At 33.6% G+C, this 17079-nt stretch overlaps 1 pseudogene; it reads right to left on the bottom strand.

Moving 5' to 3' along the window:
• The window catches only part of LOC129503015 (Y-box-binding protein 1-like), a 159655-nt pseudogene extending 142963 nt beyond the window's left edge, over positions 1–16692 (bottom strand).
• Between the last annotated feature and the right edge of the window lie 387 nt (positions 16693–17079).

Below are 17079 nucleotides of genomic sequence, written 5' to 3'. Positions count from 1 at the left end.
CTTGAAAGGTAGGTCTTTTTTTTTAACACATTCTCTTTGTTTGTTTATTTTGTCTGAGATAGTCTTTATTTCTTCAGTTTCAAAGGCTAATTTCACAGAGTAAAGAATTGTAGGTTGGTGGGTTCTTCCCCCCACTAACACTTTAAATATTCACTCTACTCTCTTCTTTTTCGTATGACTTCTCAGGAGAAATCAGATGCAATTCTTCTCTTTATTTCTCTATAGAGAAATATGTTTTTCTCCACCTCTGGCTTCTTTCAGGAGTTTTTCATTTTTTATTTTCAGTAGTTTGAAATTATATGCCTAGGTGTAGTTTTTTAGTTGTATCTTAGTTGTTTGTTTATAATTTTATCCTGCTTGGTGTTCTCTGTATTTTCAGATCTGTGGTTGTTTTCTGATGTTAATTTGGGGGAAATTCTCAGCCATTATTGTTTCAAATATTTCTTCTGTTTCTTCCTTCTATTTCTGGTATCCCATTACACCTATGCTTTGTCTTTTTTAATTGTTCCACAGCCCTTCAATGTTCTGTCCTTTTACCTTCAGTCTCTATTCTCTTTGCTTTTTTGTTCTTATGGATTGTCTTGTTATATCTTTTACCTCAATGATTCTTTCTTCAGTCTTGTCCAGTCTACTAATAAGCCTATAAAAGACATTCGTCATTTTTGTTACAATATTTTTTATCTTTAGCATTTTTTTTGGTTCTTTTTTAGGATTTCCATCTCTCTGTTTTAATTGCCCATCTGTTCTTGTAGCCCTTAGCATATTAGTCATAGTTTATTAAATTCCCAGTCTGATAGTTCCAACATCCCTGCCATGTCTGTTTCCAGTGGTTGCTCTGTCTTCAAATTGAGCTTTTTGATTTTTGGTAAGCCTTGTAATTTTTTCTTGACATCAAGACATAATACATTGGGTAAAAGGAACTTCTATAAATAAGCCTTTAGAAATGTAGGATACTTCTAAAAAGGAAAACAAGATATATCAGGCTATCCAGCTGAATCACTGATATGATATGCAATTTTGAAAAACACTTTATTTTTATAAAGATGCATTCAATTTAAATATGAGAATTTCTATAGCCATCAATGTTGCAGATTAGATTAGTGATCTTCTAACATTTTGCACACTTTTCTGGAAAATAATTTGGACAATGGTGCACACCTTTACACATTGTTGTTATCTAAATTTTAGCATACTTTGTTGAAATTTAAATTTCTACAAATAATGTAATTTCAAGTCTGTTTAGAGTATAGGTATGCTAAATGAAATTTTATCACTTTAAAAAATGTATTCAATGTATTTAGATTCCTCTAAATATTGTGTTAATTTAATATCCACCATAACCACCTAAAAATTATATCAAGGCATTAATATTCTTTTTTTATAATTAGAAATTTTAACAGGTTACTTTTTCACTTAAAACTCATATTTTTCCACTTCCCTGTAGAAAGTTACCCTAATATATTTTATGTTTCAATGTATTTTGTAATTAGTATATTATACTGCAATAACTGTGTATACATACATTTATATTTCTTTTCATAAATTACAAAAACAAATATATAATTTATTTTAAATTTCTGGGAAGTTAATACTCAAATCATTGAATTTTTTCTTCTGGATTAAATTATCATTCCAATTATTACTAGTATACAATTTATCAAAAAATAAATATATTACCAATTTTGAAAATAATGTTAAAATGTAAAACTTTATGGTAAAATGCATTTCTTATTGGTATGATTAAGTGTAGTTTTCACAATTAGGTTATACATATTTTGATGGACATTTCAGAGAGAAGCTAGTTTTAGTAGTAACTCTTTTCCTGCTTTTTGTTTGCTTGTGTGTGGGGTGTTTGTAAAAGGAATCACTGAGAAATCACAGTCACAAAAAGTAGTGTGGAAAAAGAAAGGGATTTTTATAGCAATGCTGTTTCATTCTTTGAACATTGTTTGGATTTCATGCCAAAAGTCACGTTGTGACTTGCCAATAGACATTATTTTTTACGAACTAATAAAAGTCAGTTTGGTTCCATTCTAATTTTGTTGCACTAAGCAAAAATTGGAAAGCACTGAAATTGCTGAACTATTTGTTATCCTTTGAGCCATTGATTTTCTCAACAAAGACCCAAATTGCCCCTTTATTTGGCAGGCTGGGATGTCTGTATCCATGGAAATGAACCTTACAAGATAAGGGAGCAATGGGACTTAGACCTTTGTATATTAACATAGGAAGAGGATAATTTCAAAAAGAATGATGGCAACTGAGAACAGTGAAAGTGCAATCAGGTAGATACATTTTAGGAGAGCAGTGAAGAATAAGGATCTGGAAATGGAAATCTGTTTTTGGAAAGTCTTTCTTTAGTCCCAGGTGTGCAAGTGCCATAGATTGGAGATAGTTGTTCCTGTCAAACTGAAAATTCTGTTGTTTAAGAAATACCCCACAAAAGTGTAGCAAACAGCCTTAGAAAGGGAAAGCTCAAAAGACTGTAAAAAAAAATCCCTACAGGTCACAAAGATCCATTAAAAAAAAAAATAAAGGAAGGCCTTGAAGCAATGGTTGGGATTTAGTATCATTAAAAGGGAAGAAAATAAGGCCAAGATCTTGAGGGAGGAAGGAGTTAATAGTGGTATCCCTACATAAACTTGAGTTTATAGGTCAATAAACACAGGTAATTAACAAGGAAATGTTTTTATCTTTGAACCCAGCATAAGTTTAAAAAATAAGTTCCTGAGAATTCATGAAAAGGTTGGTCTTTCAACATAAAAGAGGTAGAGGTTGACTCTGTAGTAGCTATATGGTCTAGGGACCACAAGTCAAAAGATAACCATGAAAGGTTGTTCCAAATTTCTGATAAACCTGAACAAACACTAACCTGCTCTAAAGTGACTAGTTTTCAGGGGTTACCAATAGTTTCATAGTTTGCAGACATTCATGTGTGAGCACACAGATTAAATTATTAAAACCACAAGGAAAGCCCCACAATAAAAAGGAGTCAGCAGATCTACTAATACAAAAATTAGACAACAGGAATAGGGATATATCACATGGTGAAACTGCTTTCAAGACCATAAATAAATACATTTAAAGTGATTTGAGACGTAAAAAGGGGAATGAAAAAGAAAGAATGAATGAAAAAAGAAAGGAAAGAGGAAGGCAATAGAATAGTTGTGGATATATGTGGATAGATAGATAGGCACACAGCTGGTAAGTTTCTATGAATCTCCTCATAAAAACAGAGCTCTTAAGATCAAAACCAGGGATCCATGGATAAGCTATACAACAAAAGTGGGTCACAGGTGATTCTCATGATTCTACAAATATCAGTAGATAGGAGCAAACCACAGGCAGCTTCAGAATCTACATAATATCAGCTCTGTTTAAGAGGAAATGGAGGGAAAGCAAAGATGTCCCTCGTCTCTAAGTTACTAAAGACTGATTGTCTCCATTGTCCCACATACCACTGAGCAGTGCTTCCTGCAGTTCTAACTCCTGCCAGATGCCCCTGCGATCTGGTAGTACAGATGGTGGCCTTCTCTAGGAATGGTAGAGACTTCCTGATTTTGTTTTACCACCTAAATGATAGCTTTTAGTTCTATCAGTGGTGTAACAAATTCTCTGTAACACGACCTTTCTGTTTCAACAAATCTGAAATATTTCTTTTTTCCTAGCTTCACCTTAGTTGATACATGCTTTTCACGTCCATTGGCTTTCAGTTAATAGGCAGCAGAATATTTAAAATAATGAAGAAAAGGGAAAGCTACGTGGTGTCTCTGGCAACAGGTGCGTCCTCTCCATGGCACTAACTCCAGACAGCCATAGTCTTTCTAGCTGGGTGATCATGGCCTGTGGGATCTGTCTATACCACCTTTCTTCTCCGTCCATTCAGCCTAGGGTTCACAGCAGCTTCCTGCTATGGCAAATCTTTCGTTTATCTCACCATTTTGTTTGACTTATTACATCCATCAACTCTGTCCAATTCCTTGTATTATGTTTTGATTTGAACACTTAGTTTTTATATTCTTGGCATGATTCTGATTAATTCAGTTTCTTTATTATAAATAAAATTGTTACCCAACATCAAACAGGAAACAGTACTGGAGGAAAATGAGCATGTAATTGCTTACATAATCCTATTCAGAAGAGCATGGGAGACATCCCCAAGGAATTTCTGGAACTTTAAAGAAGGGGTCAGATTTTCATGGAGTTAATAAAGGTAGAGCCTACTTGTTTTTTATCTGCTATTTTGACTAATTTTATCTGGACTGTAATATTTGAGGAAATTCTATACCAATCAGTTTGAGTCCTTCTTTTACATAAAGATGTTAACAGATTTATTTCACTATATTAACAAATTTTATTTTCTATTTTTTCTATTTTAATTGGCCATTCTATTTACTCATAATAAAAATAGCATTTCTTTCAAATGTGAATATTAGACATCTATGTAAAGACTACAAAAGCTGTTTATTGTTTCAGAATTTGAGCATATACATGGATATGTGTGGAAGGTTTTCCTCTTTCAGCCTTATGGCATGTTGTACTTGCAAATTGTGTTACCTTTAAATAAACAGAGTTTAATTAACTTTTAACAGATGAATACACAAGATAAATTCAGTATGAAGTCTATGATGCTACATTATGGCCAAGACCAAGACTTGGTGAATAAGTTGATCTGCTTTGATTAAGTGTGACCTTTTCTACACCAAGTTGAGAGATATCTCAATTAGTTTGACATCTCTTGTGAATCTATGTGACTTTAATGACAAAGTAAAACAGATAAAAAGGAAAATATATATCACAGCTTTGCAAAGTGAAAATGTGATTCATTTTTTTCCATTTTAATTTGTGTTTTTCCATTCATAATTCTATCTTGAAGCAGAGTCTGTTATCACATGAATAAATATAAGCTATTTATAAATATCTTAATTAAGTTTTAATATATACCCATGTATATCTGTGAGATATTCTAATTAATCTCTGCCAGATTGTTTCATAAAATTACATTAATTTACATCCAGTACCTATGAATATGACCTTAGTTGGAAATAGGGTCTTTTGGGATGACCAAATTGGATGACCAAATTGCGATTAGGCCATCAGGGTGGGCCCTAATCCAATATGAGTGTGTGTTTTTAAAGAGGTGAAATTTGAACACAGGGAATCACTGACAGTCTCATTTCATGAGAACTTGTTTTGTGACAGGAAGACTTTTTAGAATATCTTGTTCAAAACTCTGCTGAAACTATTCTGTTGACTTTGTATTTTTAAGCTACTGTATTTTAGAATCATTATTGCAAAGAGTACTTTCAAACTAGTACCTTTGCTACAATATTTAAGTTTAAGTGCCCTCTAAAAATAAATTTAAAATATTTCAAATAGAAAAACCATCATCTAGGAAATGCAGACAAGAGGAACTTCAACTGGATAGTATTTTAAGGACACTCAAAAGGTAATAGAAGGGAATTTAAAATTTTACATATGGATGTAAAATTACATTAATATGTAAACATGCAGACATATAAACTTTCTTTTATTTAAAAGTGTCCCCATTTAACTAATTGAATCTCTCTGGCAATTAAATTATTTTTTTCATTTTCTTTTTCTTGTCCCATACATTATTTAAAACAATTCTAAGGTGTAATAGCAACTCTGTGATTTATTTTATAGTAAACACAATTGACAACAGAAGATTTGCTCAAATATACAGAGATTTATACTAGACTTTTAAGATTTTATTTATTTATTTGAGAGAGAGACTGTGAGAGAGCTCATGAGCAAGGGCAGGGGCAGAAGGAGAGAGAGAAGCAGGCTCCCCACTGAGTGAGGAGCTCAATGTGATCCCAGGGCCCTAAGATCATGACCTGAGCTGAAGGTAGATGTTTAATAGACTGAGCCATCAAATCACCCCTATGCTAGATTTAAAAGCACATTTTCATGAAGGATTTTATGTTCTGTGTAAATACATGTTTGTGTATACTAAAATACCTATTGTGGAACCTGTAATAGGGACTTTTAAATGACCTAAAAATCAACCTCTTTAGGAATCATAGTTTGCTTTCTCAAATATATATATTTAAAGTGGTAAGAAGATTTGAAGTGAGTTTTTAGCATCCTGGCTATATAGCAAATCTCTTGTCTATAGTTAAGGACTTTTGTCTCTCTGGAAAGAAAACAAGTATTTCATAGTAATAGGATGACTGACTCTTCACGGAATTTCATTATAATTCACTCTGAACCATTCTAAATCCCACAAGTATTGCACAATTTTCACTAAATTTACTAAGGGACAGAGTGGTGTGGGACAAATTCAAAAGACAATTCAATTCAACAGTATTGAGAGCAGAAGCTATTCTGATATCAGATTTAGATTAGTTTTTAATGCTTATATCTGTATAGCATTGTATAATATTTAAGCAACTTTACAAACATTAATTCACCAACCTAAATCTGCAGGCTGTTTTGAAAATGTGTTTGTAAAGTGACTTGGAGGTTAGTGATCAATGAGGACCACTTTACTTGTCCCATGTTTTGTAAATATTTTGCTTCTGCTTTTCCCTCCTTCTTTTTCTCCCTTCTTCCTTCCTTTTTCTTCCATTTTTATTTCTTAAATTATCATTGAACATTGTGTGTTTGTAGCTGTATTCAATGTGAAGAGGTTGAGGTATGGTACCTAGATGATAACCTCTTTGGGGGGACATTGGAAAACATGAGAGGTTAAATAACAGTAAAGACCAGCATGTACTGTTTTGGGAATAGTCAAAATGGCAATAATTATAATGGTCATATCCTCGAAATATAAACACTTGCAAAACATACATGCTTTGGTATAGCACATTTTGAATATTATATTATTTAAAACATAATCATTTTTGTGCAAGGGAGTCTAGGAAGAAAGATCACAATGGGCTTAGAGTGCTCAGTCAAAAACTTTTAAAGAGAATACGTTTAGTCAAGGTTTTGAGTGTAAGTAGCATTTAAATAGGTAAGTAAGAGAAAGGCCTTCTGAGATGGATATACAGTGCAATAAATAAAATTACAAGGTATTTAAAAAATAAATGAGGAGATGAGGAAATGATATGTGTTTAGGTGATAATGAATCTATTTGCTTATTTGGAAAGCAAGTTTCTTTTTTTTGTCTGTTCAGTCAATAAATTCTATGAGGGACAAGCCTGGAAGTAAAGGTTGGTGTAACTTAAAAAAAATATTTAAATTAAATTAATTAACGTATAATGTATTATTGGTTTGAGAGCTAGTGGTCAGTGATTTATCAGTCTTATATAATACTGCTTTTTTTTAAGATTTTATTTATTTATTTATGAGAGGCAGACACAGAGAGAGGCAGAGACATAGGCAGAGGGAGAAGCAGGCTCCCTCTGGGGAGCCCAATGTGGGACTCGATCCCAAGGCCCTGGGATCATGCCCTTAACTGAAGCCACTCAACTGCTGAGCCACTCAGGCATCCCAATACTTAGTACATATTACCTCACATGCCCTCCTTAATGTTCATCATCCAGTTACTCCACCCTCCTGCCCTCCAGTGACCCTCAGTTTGTGTCCTAAGATTAAGAGTCTCTTATGTCTTGTCTCCCTCTTTGATTTTGTCCTGCTTTATTTTTTCCTCTTTTCCTCTATGATCCTTTGTTTTGTTTCTTAAATTCCACATATGAGTGAGATGATATGATAATTATCTTTCTCTGATTCACTTATTTTGCTTAGCATAATGTTCTCTAGTTCTATCAATGTTACTACAAAAGGCAAGATTTCATTTTTGATGGCTGAGTAATATTCCATTATATATATGAGGTCCCAATAATTCATATATATATATATACATATATATATATATATATATTGCATATTCTTTATCCATTCATCTGTTGATGGACATCTGGGCTCTTTCCACAGTTTGGCCATTGTGAGCATTGCTGCTGTAAACATTGGGATGCATGTGCCCCTTTGAATCACTACATTTGTATCTTTGGGGCAAATACCCAGTAATGCAATTGCTGGATCATAGGGTAGCTCTATTTTGAACTTTCTGAGGAACCTTTATACTGTTTTCCAGAGTGGTTGTACCAGGTTGCATTCTCACCAACAGTGCAAGAGGTTTCCCCTTTCTCTGCATCCTCATCAACATTTGGTGTTTCCTGAGTTGTTAATTTTAGCTATCCTGACTAGTGTGAGGTGGTATCTCATTGTGGTTTTGATTGGTATTTCCCTGATGCCAAATGATGTGGAACATTTCTTCATGTGTCTGTTGGCCACTTGTATGTCTCCTATAGAGAAATGTCTGTTCATGTCTTCTAGCCATTTCTCAATTGGATTATTTGTTCTTTGGGTGTTGAGTTTGATAAGTTCTTTATACATTTTGGATACTAGCCCATTATCTGATAAGACAATTGCAAATATCTTCTCCCATTCTGTCAATTGTCTTTTGGTTTTGTTGACTGTTTCCTTTGCTGTATGAAAGCCTTTTATCTTGATGAGGTCCCAATAATTCATTTTTGCCTTTGGAGATGAGTCTAGCAAAAATTTGCTACAGTCAAGGTCAAAGAGGTTGCTGCCTATGTTTTCCTCTAGGATTCTGATGGATCTCATGTTGAGGTCTTCCATCCATTTTGAGTCTATTTTTGTGTATGGTGTGAGGAAATGGTCCAGTTTCATTCTTCTGCATGTGGCTGTCCTATTTTCCCAACACCTTTGTTGCAGAGACTGTCTTTTTCTCCATGAGATATTCTTTCCTGCTTTGTCAAAGATAAGCTGGCCATGGAGTTGAGAATCTACTTCTGAGTTCTCTATACTGTTCCATTGATCTCTGTGTCTATTTTTGTGTGAGTGCCATACTGTCTTGATGATTTCAGCTTTGTAATAGAGCTTGAAGTCCAGAATTGTGATGCTACTAATTTTTGTTTTCTTTTTCAACATTCCTTTGGCTTTTTGGGGTCTTTTTTGGTTCCATACAAATTTTAGGATTATTTGTTTCAACTCTATGAAATAAATTGATGGTATTTTGATAGGGATTGCATTGAATGTATAGATTGCTCTAGGTAGCATAGATATTTTAACAATATTCTTTCAATCCATGAACATGGAACATTTTTCCATTTCTTTGTATCTTCCTCAGTTTCTTTGATGAGTGTTCTATAGTTTTCTGAGTATAGGTCTTTTGCTTCCTTGGTTAAGTTTATTCCTAGGTATCTTATGGTTCTGGGTGCCTTTGTAAATAGTATTGACTCCTTAATTTCTCTTTCTTCTGTCTCATTGTTAGTGTATAGCAGTGCAGCTGTGTATTTCTGTGTATTGATTTTATATCCTGCCACCTTGCTGAATTCCTGTATCAGTTCTAGCAATTTTGCAGTGGAGTCTTTTGGGTTTTCTATATAGAATATCATATCATCTGCAAAGAGTGAAAGTTTGACTTCTTTGCTGATTTGGATGCCTTTTATTTCTTTTTGTTGTCTGATTGCTGAGGGTAGGACTTCTAGTACTGTGTTGAACAGCAGTGGTCATAGTGTACTGTACATCCCTGCTGTCTTCCTGACCTTAGGGGAAAAGCTCTTAGTTTTTCAAAGTTGGGGTAACTTTTTTGGAGAGTCTTGGTACCTACTTATAAAATCTTTAAACTATTGTGAATGCAGTTCATTGATTTGAACAGATATTTAATATGACAATAGACACACCACAGGAAGATTAATCATTTTCTAATAAATTCTCCAACTGCAGGTTAACATGATTATTTTTTCAAGAAATTCTATTTTTTTAATTAAATTGATTTTCTTCCTAATGCATAAATATTAAATCTATGATGATTTCACCTGGAAAAATGTTTTATTGATATAATTTTTTCTTTAGTTAGAGGAAAATTTTATCTAAATAAAAAAATTAGAAGAAAACTGCTACCTTAAAAAATTAGTTGAAACACATGTGAGAAGACTCTGCAACCTGAGTTTATGCTCTGAGAGAAGTAGGAAGAGTGAATAATTCTTTATAGAATAGAGCTGAAAGGGTAAATACACAGTATCTCCTTTAAAAACAGAACTAATTCTATGTGATTAATTAATCTTTGACAAGGCAGGAAAAACTATCCAATGGGGAAAAGGATAGTTTCTCCAACACATTGTCCTGTGAAAAATGGATAGCAACATGTAAGAGAATGAAACCGGATCACTTTATTAAATTATACACAAAAATAAATTGAAAATGGATTAAAGGCCTAAATGTGAAAAGTAAAACCATAAAAATCCTACAGGAGAACACAGGCAGTAATTTTTCTAACATCAGCCATGCAATTTTTTCTTAGACATGTCTCCTGAGGCTAAGAAAACAAAAGCAAAAATAAACTATTGGGACTACATCAAAATAGAAAGTTTCAGCACAGCAAAGGAAACAATCAACAAAGCTAAAAAGCAATCTACAGAATAGGAAAAGATATTTGCAAATGACATATCAGATTAAGGTTAGTATTCAAAATATATAAAGAATTTATGAAACTCAATATTCAAAAACCAAATAATCCAATTTAAAAATGAGCAGAAGACATGAACAGACATTTCTCCAAAGAAGATCTTCAGATGGCCAATAGATACATGAAAAGATGTTCATCATCACTTACATCAGGAAAATGCAAATCAAAATTATAATTACATATCACCTCACACCTGTCAGAATGACAAAATCAACAACACTAAAAGCAACAGATGTAAGGGGTGCCTGGGTGGTTGAGTCAGTTAAACATCTGACTCTTGATTTTGTCTTAGATCATGATCTTGAGGTGAGATTGAGGCCCGTGTGGAATCATGCATTAGGCTCCACACTGGGTATGGAGCCTATGTATTCTCTCCTTGCCCTGTACCCCTATCTTCCCCTAAAAAACCAAACCAAACCAAACCAACCAAGCAAACAACCAAAAAACCAGTGTTGGTGAAGATGTGGAGAAAAAGGAACACCTGTGCACTATTCATGGTAACGCAAACTGGTGCAGCCCCTGTGGAAAATAGTTTGGAAGTTCCTTAAAAAGTTAAAAATAAAACATCTTATCATCTAATAATTGCACTATTAGCTATTTGCCCAAAGAATTAAAAAAAAAGCACTAATTCAAAGGGATACACACACCCTTGTTTATTGCAGCATTATTTACAATAGCCAAGATACGGAAGCAGACCAAGTGTCCATCAACTGATGAATGGATAAAGAAGATATTTATCTATATCCATATGTAAAATATTCCATATTATATATCCTATATATTAATATAGATATATAATATATATCTTATATATTATATCCTTATAATATTATTATATTATCCTATATATCTATATTAATATATAGGATATATAATATGGAATATATATACATATAGAATACATATAGAATATTATTCAGCCATAAAAATAATGAAATCTTGCCATTTGCAATGACATGTTTGGAGCTAGAGTATAATGCTAAGAAAAATAAGTCAGAGAAAGACAAATACCATATGATTTCACTTCTATGTGGAATTCAAGAAACAAAACAAATGAGCAAAGGGAAAAAAATGAGAGATAGAGAGAGAGAAACTAATAAATTGACTCTTAATTTTAGAGAACAAACTGATGGTTAGCAAAAAGAAGGGAGGTAGGGAGATGGGTGAAATAGGTGATGGGGTTAAGGAGTGCACTTGTTATGATGAGCACTGGGAGATGTATGGAATTGTTGAATCACTACATTGTACACTTGAAACTAATATAGCAGTGTAAATTAGCTAACTGGAGTCAAAGTAAAAAATTAAAAATAATAAAATAAGATAGAAATAATAAAATAAAAACAGAACTAATTCTTTTGTTTGGAATTATTATAGTGGGGAATGACTGAGGTTCCCCTTGAAATTTATTTCTCTTTACTTAATGTCAACTGCATGAAACTACTTTTCTTTTTATTAGATATTGTACTTATTTAATTTCATGTTCCATCAATATGTCCTAGCCTTAACCAACTCTTGTAAAAAGAATCAAAATCTGATTTACAAGTAGAAGCCTCCTTCTACAAATATTGCTATTAGTTTCCATGGGTTCTTCCACTGATCCACAAATTGTTATCTGATAGTGAATGAAAACATCTTTTATGTTTGTTGAGCCTAGATTTCAAAACCACTACTCTATTCATTATTCCTCCAACTACCAATAGCTATGTTGACAAAAATCTTTTGTTGGGCTTAAGTGTTGTCACTCCTACCAGTGATAGAACCAGGTATCTTTGACATGGTTATTGATGCAGAAGATGGAGATCTGTTGCTCTTGAAAGTTCACTACTGAGATGTGACTTTTACCCGAAGCCCCAAAATATTTGAGAAGCACTGAGTGAGTGAAATAAAGGAAGTATATAGAAAATTACCCTTAAAGTGTTGGAAAGAAAAGCCAACAAATGTTTTTAAGAATGCCAAGGACATTGGGTACCATGGAGGCCAAAAGAAAAGAGTATTTCAAAGTGAGGGTAGTAAATAGTGCAAATACTAAAGACAGCTAAGTAGCGTAATATGTGCAGACTGTTGAATTCAGCCACTTGTAATTCAGTGATCACATTGGTCAGCTTTGGGGTGTTAGGAAGGAAAAAATATTTTTATTGCATTAAGAAGATTTTAGGAAGTTAAGATATAAAGAAAGCTTAGGGTAATCCACCGAAGAAGCTTGCACTTGTAAAATGGGGGATGGGTTGATATTTGAGGCAGGGACACTTGGATATGGGCTTCAGGGAGATTTATTGAGTTTGTAAAATATTTGAGTATGATAAGATGTTGATAAGAAAGATGATAATCAAATGACAGATAAAAACATGTAATGAGAGTAACTAACTAAGGAGCTGGGTTTGGGTAGTTATTGAATTTCTTGGGCAGCCTGGGTGGTTCAGCGGTTTAGCACCTGCCTTCAGCCCAGAGCATGATCCTGGAGACCTGGGATCAAGTCCCACATCTGGCTCCCTGCATGGAGCCTGCTTCTCCCTCTGCCTCTCTCTCTCTCTCTCTCTCTCTCTGTGTATCTCTCATGAGTAAATAAATAAAATCTTTAAAAAATTACCTTTGAATTTCTTGTTTCAGAGAAAGAGCAGTTCTGATTGATGTGAAAGGCTGTCATGAGGCTGTAGGGAATAGGTAGCTGAGGTGGATTAAGAGTCAAGGTCATGGAGATGACCTTGGAGATGACGAAATCAGAGAGTTAAAAGTGTAGATTTTTATATAAATAATTCTAATGGAATTTGAATTCACTTTGAAGGGGGATGAATATATATCTCAGTTTGGGTGGGAAGCTTTCAGACGCTACTACTCAAATATGCTTTCTGACCCTTCTCTCTTCTTCTGGGACTCCCAGACAGCAGATGCTGGTCCACTTGACAGTGTCCCACAGATCTCTTAGGCTCATTCTTTTTTATACTCCACAAACTGGAAAGTATCAATTGTCTTATCCTCGTGCTTCCTGATTCTGTCTCTGGCCTGCTCAAATCTGCCTGTTCATTTTCTCTGGTGAAATAAATTTAGTTGTACTTTTCAGCTCCAGAATTTGCTTGGTTCTTTTTATAATTTTGATCTCTCCGTTCATATTATTACTTTGTTTATAGATTGTTTTCCTTATTTCCTTTAATTCTTTGTCCATGATTTCTTTTAGCTCTTTGAACATATTTAAGAAAATTTTTTATTTATTTTTATTTATTTATATTTATTTATTTATTTATTTATTTATTTATTTATTTATTTATTTATTTTAGTGGAGCAAAACATGCCTTTATTCATTCATTCGTTCAATAAATATTTATTGACTGCCTCCAGATGTCATAGATGTCAGGGCCTGAGGATAGGAAGAGAAATAGGCCCGCTCTCTGCCCTAAGACAACTGTTTTAAAGCTTTATCTTATAATTCTAATGTCTGGACTTCTGCAAGGGTACTTTCTGTCAAATGTGAATGGGACATACTCTCTAGTTTCTTTGTATGTGGTTATTTCTTTATTTCTCCCATTTCTCCCAGGCTTTATGGTCTATTTTATGAGTAAATCCTAATATTTTGCCCCAATTGTTACTGCTGTTCTGGACAGGGGGAGTTCCAAATTAGGAAAAACAGAGACAGTGCCTTAAGTGAGTCAGGGACCCCCATTCAGATGAGAACAGATCTATGCAGTTATTTGCAGATAAGATGACTTCTGTATTCAAAGCTAGGAATCAGGGATCTACTCTGAGAATACTGGCTATCAAGGAGTGTGTAGGACAAGGGCAAATAAAAATTCCACAGTGGCCCCTGGGTGGGTTAATTGGTTAAACATCTGACCAGCTTTGGTCATGATCTCAGGGTCCTTGGATCGAACTTTATGTCAGGCTCCTTACTCAGTGGGGAGTCTAGTCTGCTTGTTCCTCTCTCTTTTCCTCTTCCCCTCTTCTTGACTCATGCTGTATCTCAAATAAACAAATAAAATCCTTTAAAAATTCCAACAAACTTTCTAACCATTTTAAATTGCTTTTTTTTTCTTAACTCAGCATTCATTTGGTTGCTGTAAACCTTTTCCAGGGTTCTGAAAGTTAGTTCTGAAAATTTGTGCTTTCTTTGGGTGTTTGGCAGGTAATGGGAGCTTGGAGCTGCTCACTTTGCTGTTTTGCTTACAATATTCAGTACTATGTTTTATTTTATTTTAATAGCATATTGAAGAAATTTTTATTTATAATCACATACCATACAATACACTCATCTAAAATGTACAATCCAATAGTTTTTAGTATATGCATAGGATTGTGGAACTATCTCCAGGAACAATTTTAGAACATTTTCCTGTCCTTAAAAGAAATCTTGTACTCATTTAGTAGCACTCCCCAGTCTCTCGACTCATCTCTCTACTCCTACAAAGCCATTAGTCTACTTTCTGTGTTTGTAGATTCTCCTAATCTGAACATTTTATATAAATAGGATCACATAATATGTGGTCTTTTTGACTGGCCTTCACATGGCATAATGTTTTTAAGGTTTACCCATGTTTTAATAGTGTGTATCAGTACTTCATTTTTTGAAAAGTACGTAATATTTCATTGTATGAATATACCACATTTTGCTTACCTATTCATCTGTTGATGGGCATTTGGGTTGTTTTTAGTTTTGGCTATTGTAAGCAATCCTGTTGTAAATGTTTGGATTTATATAAACATATGTTTTCAATGATCTTGGGCATATATGTAGGGGTAAAATTTCTGGATCGCATGACAACTCTATATTTAACATTTTAAGGAAATGCCAATGTTTTCCAAAATTGCTGCACCATTTTACAATCCCATCAATGATGTATGAGTGTTTCAATTTCTTTACATCTTTACCAACACTGTTTTTTTTGTCTTTTTTATTATATACATTATAGTAGATGTGTAGTGGTATTTAATTATGATTTTGATTTACATTTCCTTAATGAATAGTGATGATGAACTTCTTTTTATGGACTCATTGACACTTGTATATCTTCTTCAGAGAAGTATCTATTCATATCCTTAGCTCATTTTTATTTATGTTATTTGTCTTATTATTACTGATTTGTAAGTTTTCTTGTATAGAGGATACAAGTTCCTTATGAGATATATGATTTACAAATACTTTATCCATTCTAGATAAAGTTTTAAGCTCTAGCCATGCTGACACATATGCACACATACATTTGCTTCTATCTGTTGCTGACAGCTCATGTTGGTCTTCTACAACAATTTTGCTTTTTAGCACTTTTGTAATGGATACCTGTAACTCCCTACTATCACAAACAATGATGTAATGAACATTCTTGTATTCTTGTAGAATTTTATGGCATGTATCTTCAGATACACATCTGAAAGGAGAATTGGTAATTTAATGGGTAATTCAATTACCTCCAGAATAATTTGCAAGATAAATGCCCCAGTCTATACTCCCACTAGCAGTGTATGAAAGTGTATCATGTGTTTCCTATCCACAACACTTGAAATTATACATCTTTCTACTCTTACTAGTCTGATGGATATAAAATAACTTTCAGTGAAATTTGTATTTTTTATCACTTCGTTCCTTAATTTGTACTTTCAAAAATGTAGTTAACCTCCTAAGTTTCAGTGTATTTGACTTTAACATAAGTCAAATAATATCTCTCTATAAGGCTGCAAAGAACAAATTAAATAATGTGCCTAAAGCCCTTTTTTCAGGGCCTGGCATATAAGCATTAAAAAAGAAAAAACTTATGTGTAGTACTAGTATGTTGCTGAAAACTATCCTTTGGAGATACTGCTACAGGTGGCCTGGCGAGAGAAGAATAAATCTAGAATATCAATATATCAGGAAATGGTAGATGTTCCTGCAGAGATTTCTGAGATCCTAGCCTCCAAGTGTGTCCTTTCTGATCACTTTGCCTTTTTTCTTTTGTCTAGTGTTTCTAGCCTTTATTCTGAAAAAAAAAATTATATATATAGCTGAATTTTGCCTATACATCTAATTCCATTACTGACTGTCAGTGATTGCCTAAGGTGCTGTTGATAGGTTCCCCACCAGGACTGCAGTCCTGGACCCAGCTTCAGTGAAATTAGAATTTGGTGCCTTGAACAAAATGGAAAGTTGTCTTAGCACATGGACTATAGAACCATGTTGTCTGAGTTCAGATCCCAACTTTATCATCTAGTAGCAATGGAATTTTTGGTAATTATCTAACTTACATGAGCTTTGGATGACTCATTGTACAATGGAGATCCCTATTGTAAAATGGGGATCATAATAATGCCAACTCAAATTATGGCTACAATAATGAAAAATAAAGAACTTAGTATATATAGTGTGCCCCAAGCATATTTTATTATGATTATGGTTATGATTATGATTATTACTCTAGAGGACACCTCAAGTAACCAATAATTAATTGAGGGCAGCTGTATTCACAATAGACTTCAGATCTGGTGATTTCTGTTTGTGACCAGTTAATTATAATTAATTAGATCATTATTATGGCAGTTAGTGCTAACATCAGGACTGTTCCCACTTTCCCTGTTAATCCAATACAATTTTACCTTGGAGTTTTACCCTGGAACTCTACCTTGGAGGAAGCAAGTAGGAATATTTTTTTTTT

This window comes from Nyctereutes procyonoides, unplaced genomic scaffold, assembly GCF_905146905.1.
Source record: "Nyctereutes procyonoides isolate TBG_1078 unplaced genomic scaffold, NYPRO_anot_genome, whole genome shotgun sequence".
Classification (NCBI taxonomy): Eukaryota; Metazoa; Chordata; class Mammalia; order Carnivora; family Canidae; genus Nyctereutes; species Nyctereutes procyonoides.
The sequence above is the reverse complement of the archived record's forward strand: the minus strand, read 5'-3'. Positions and strand labels throughout refer to the sequence as shown.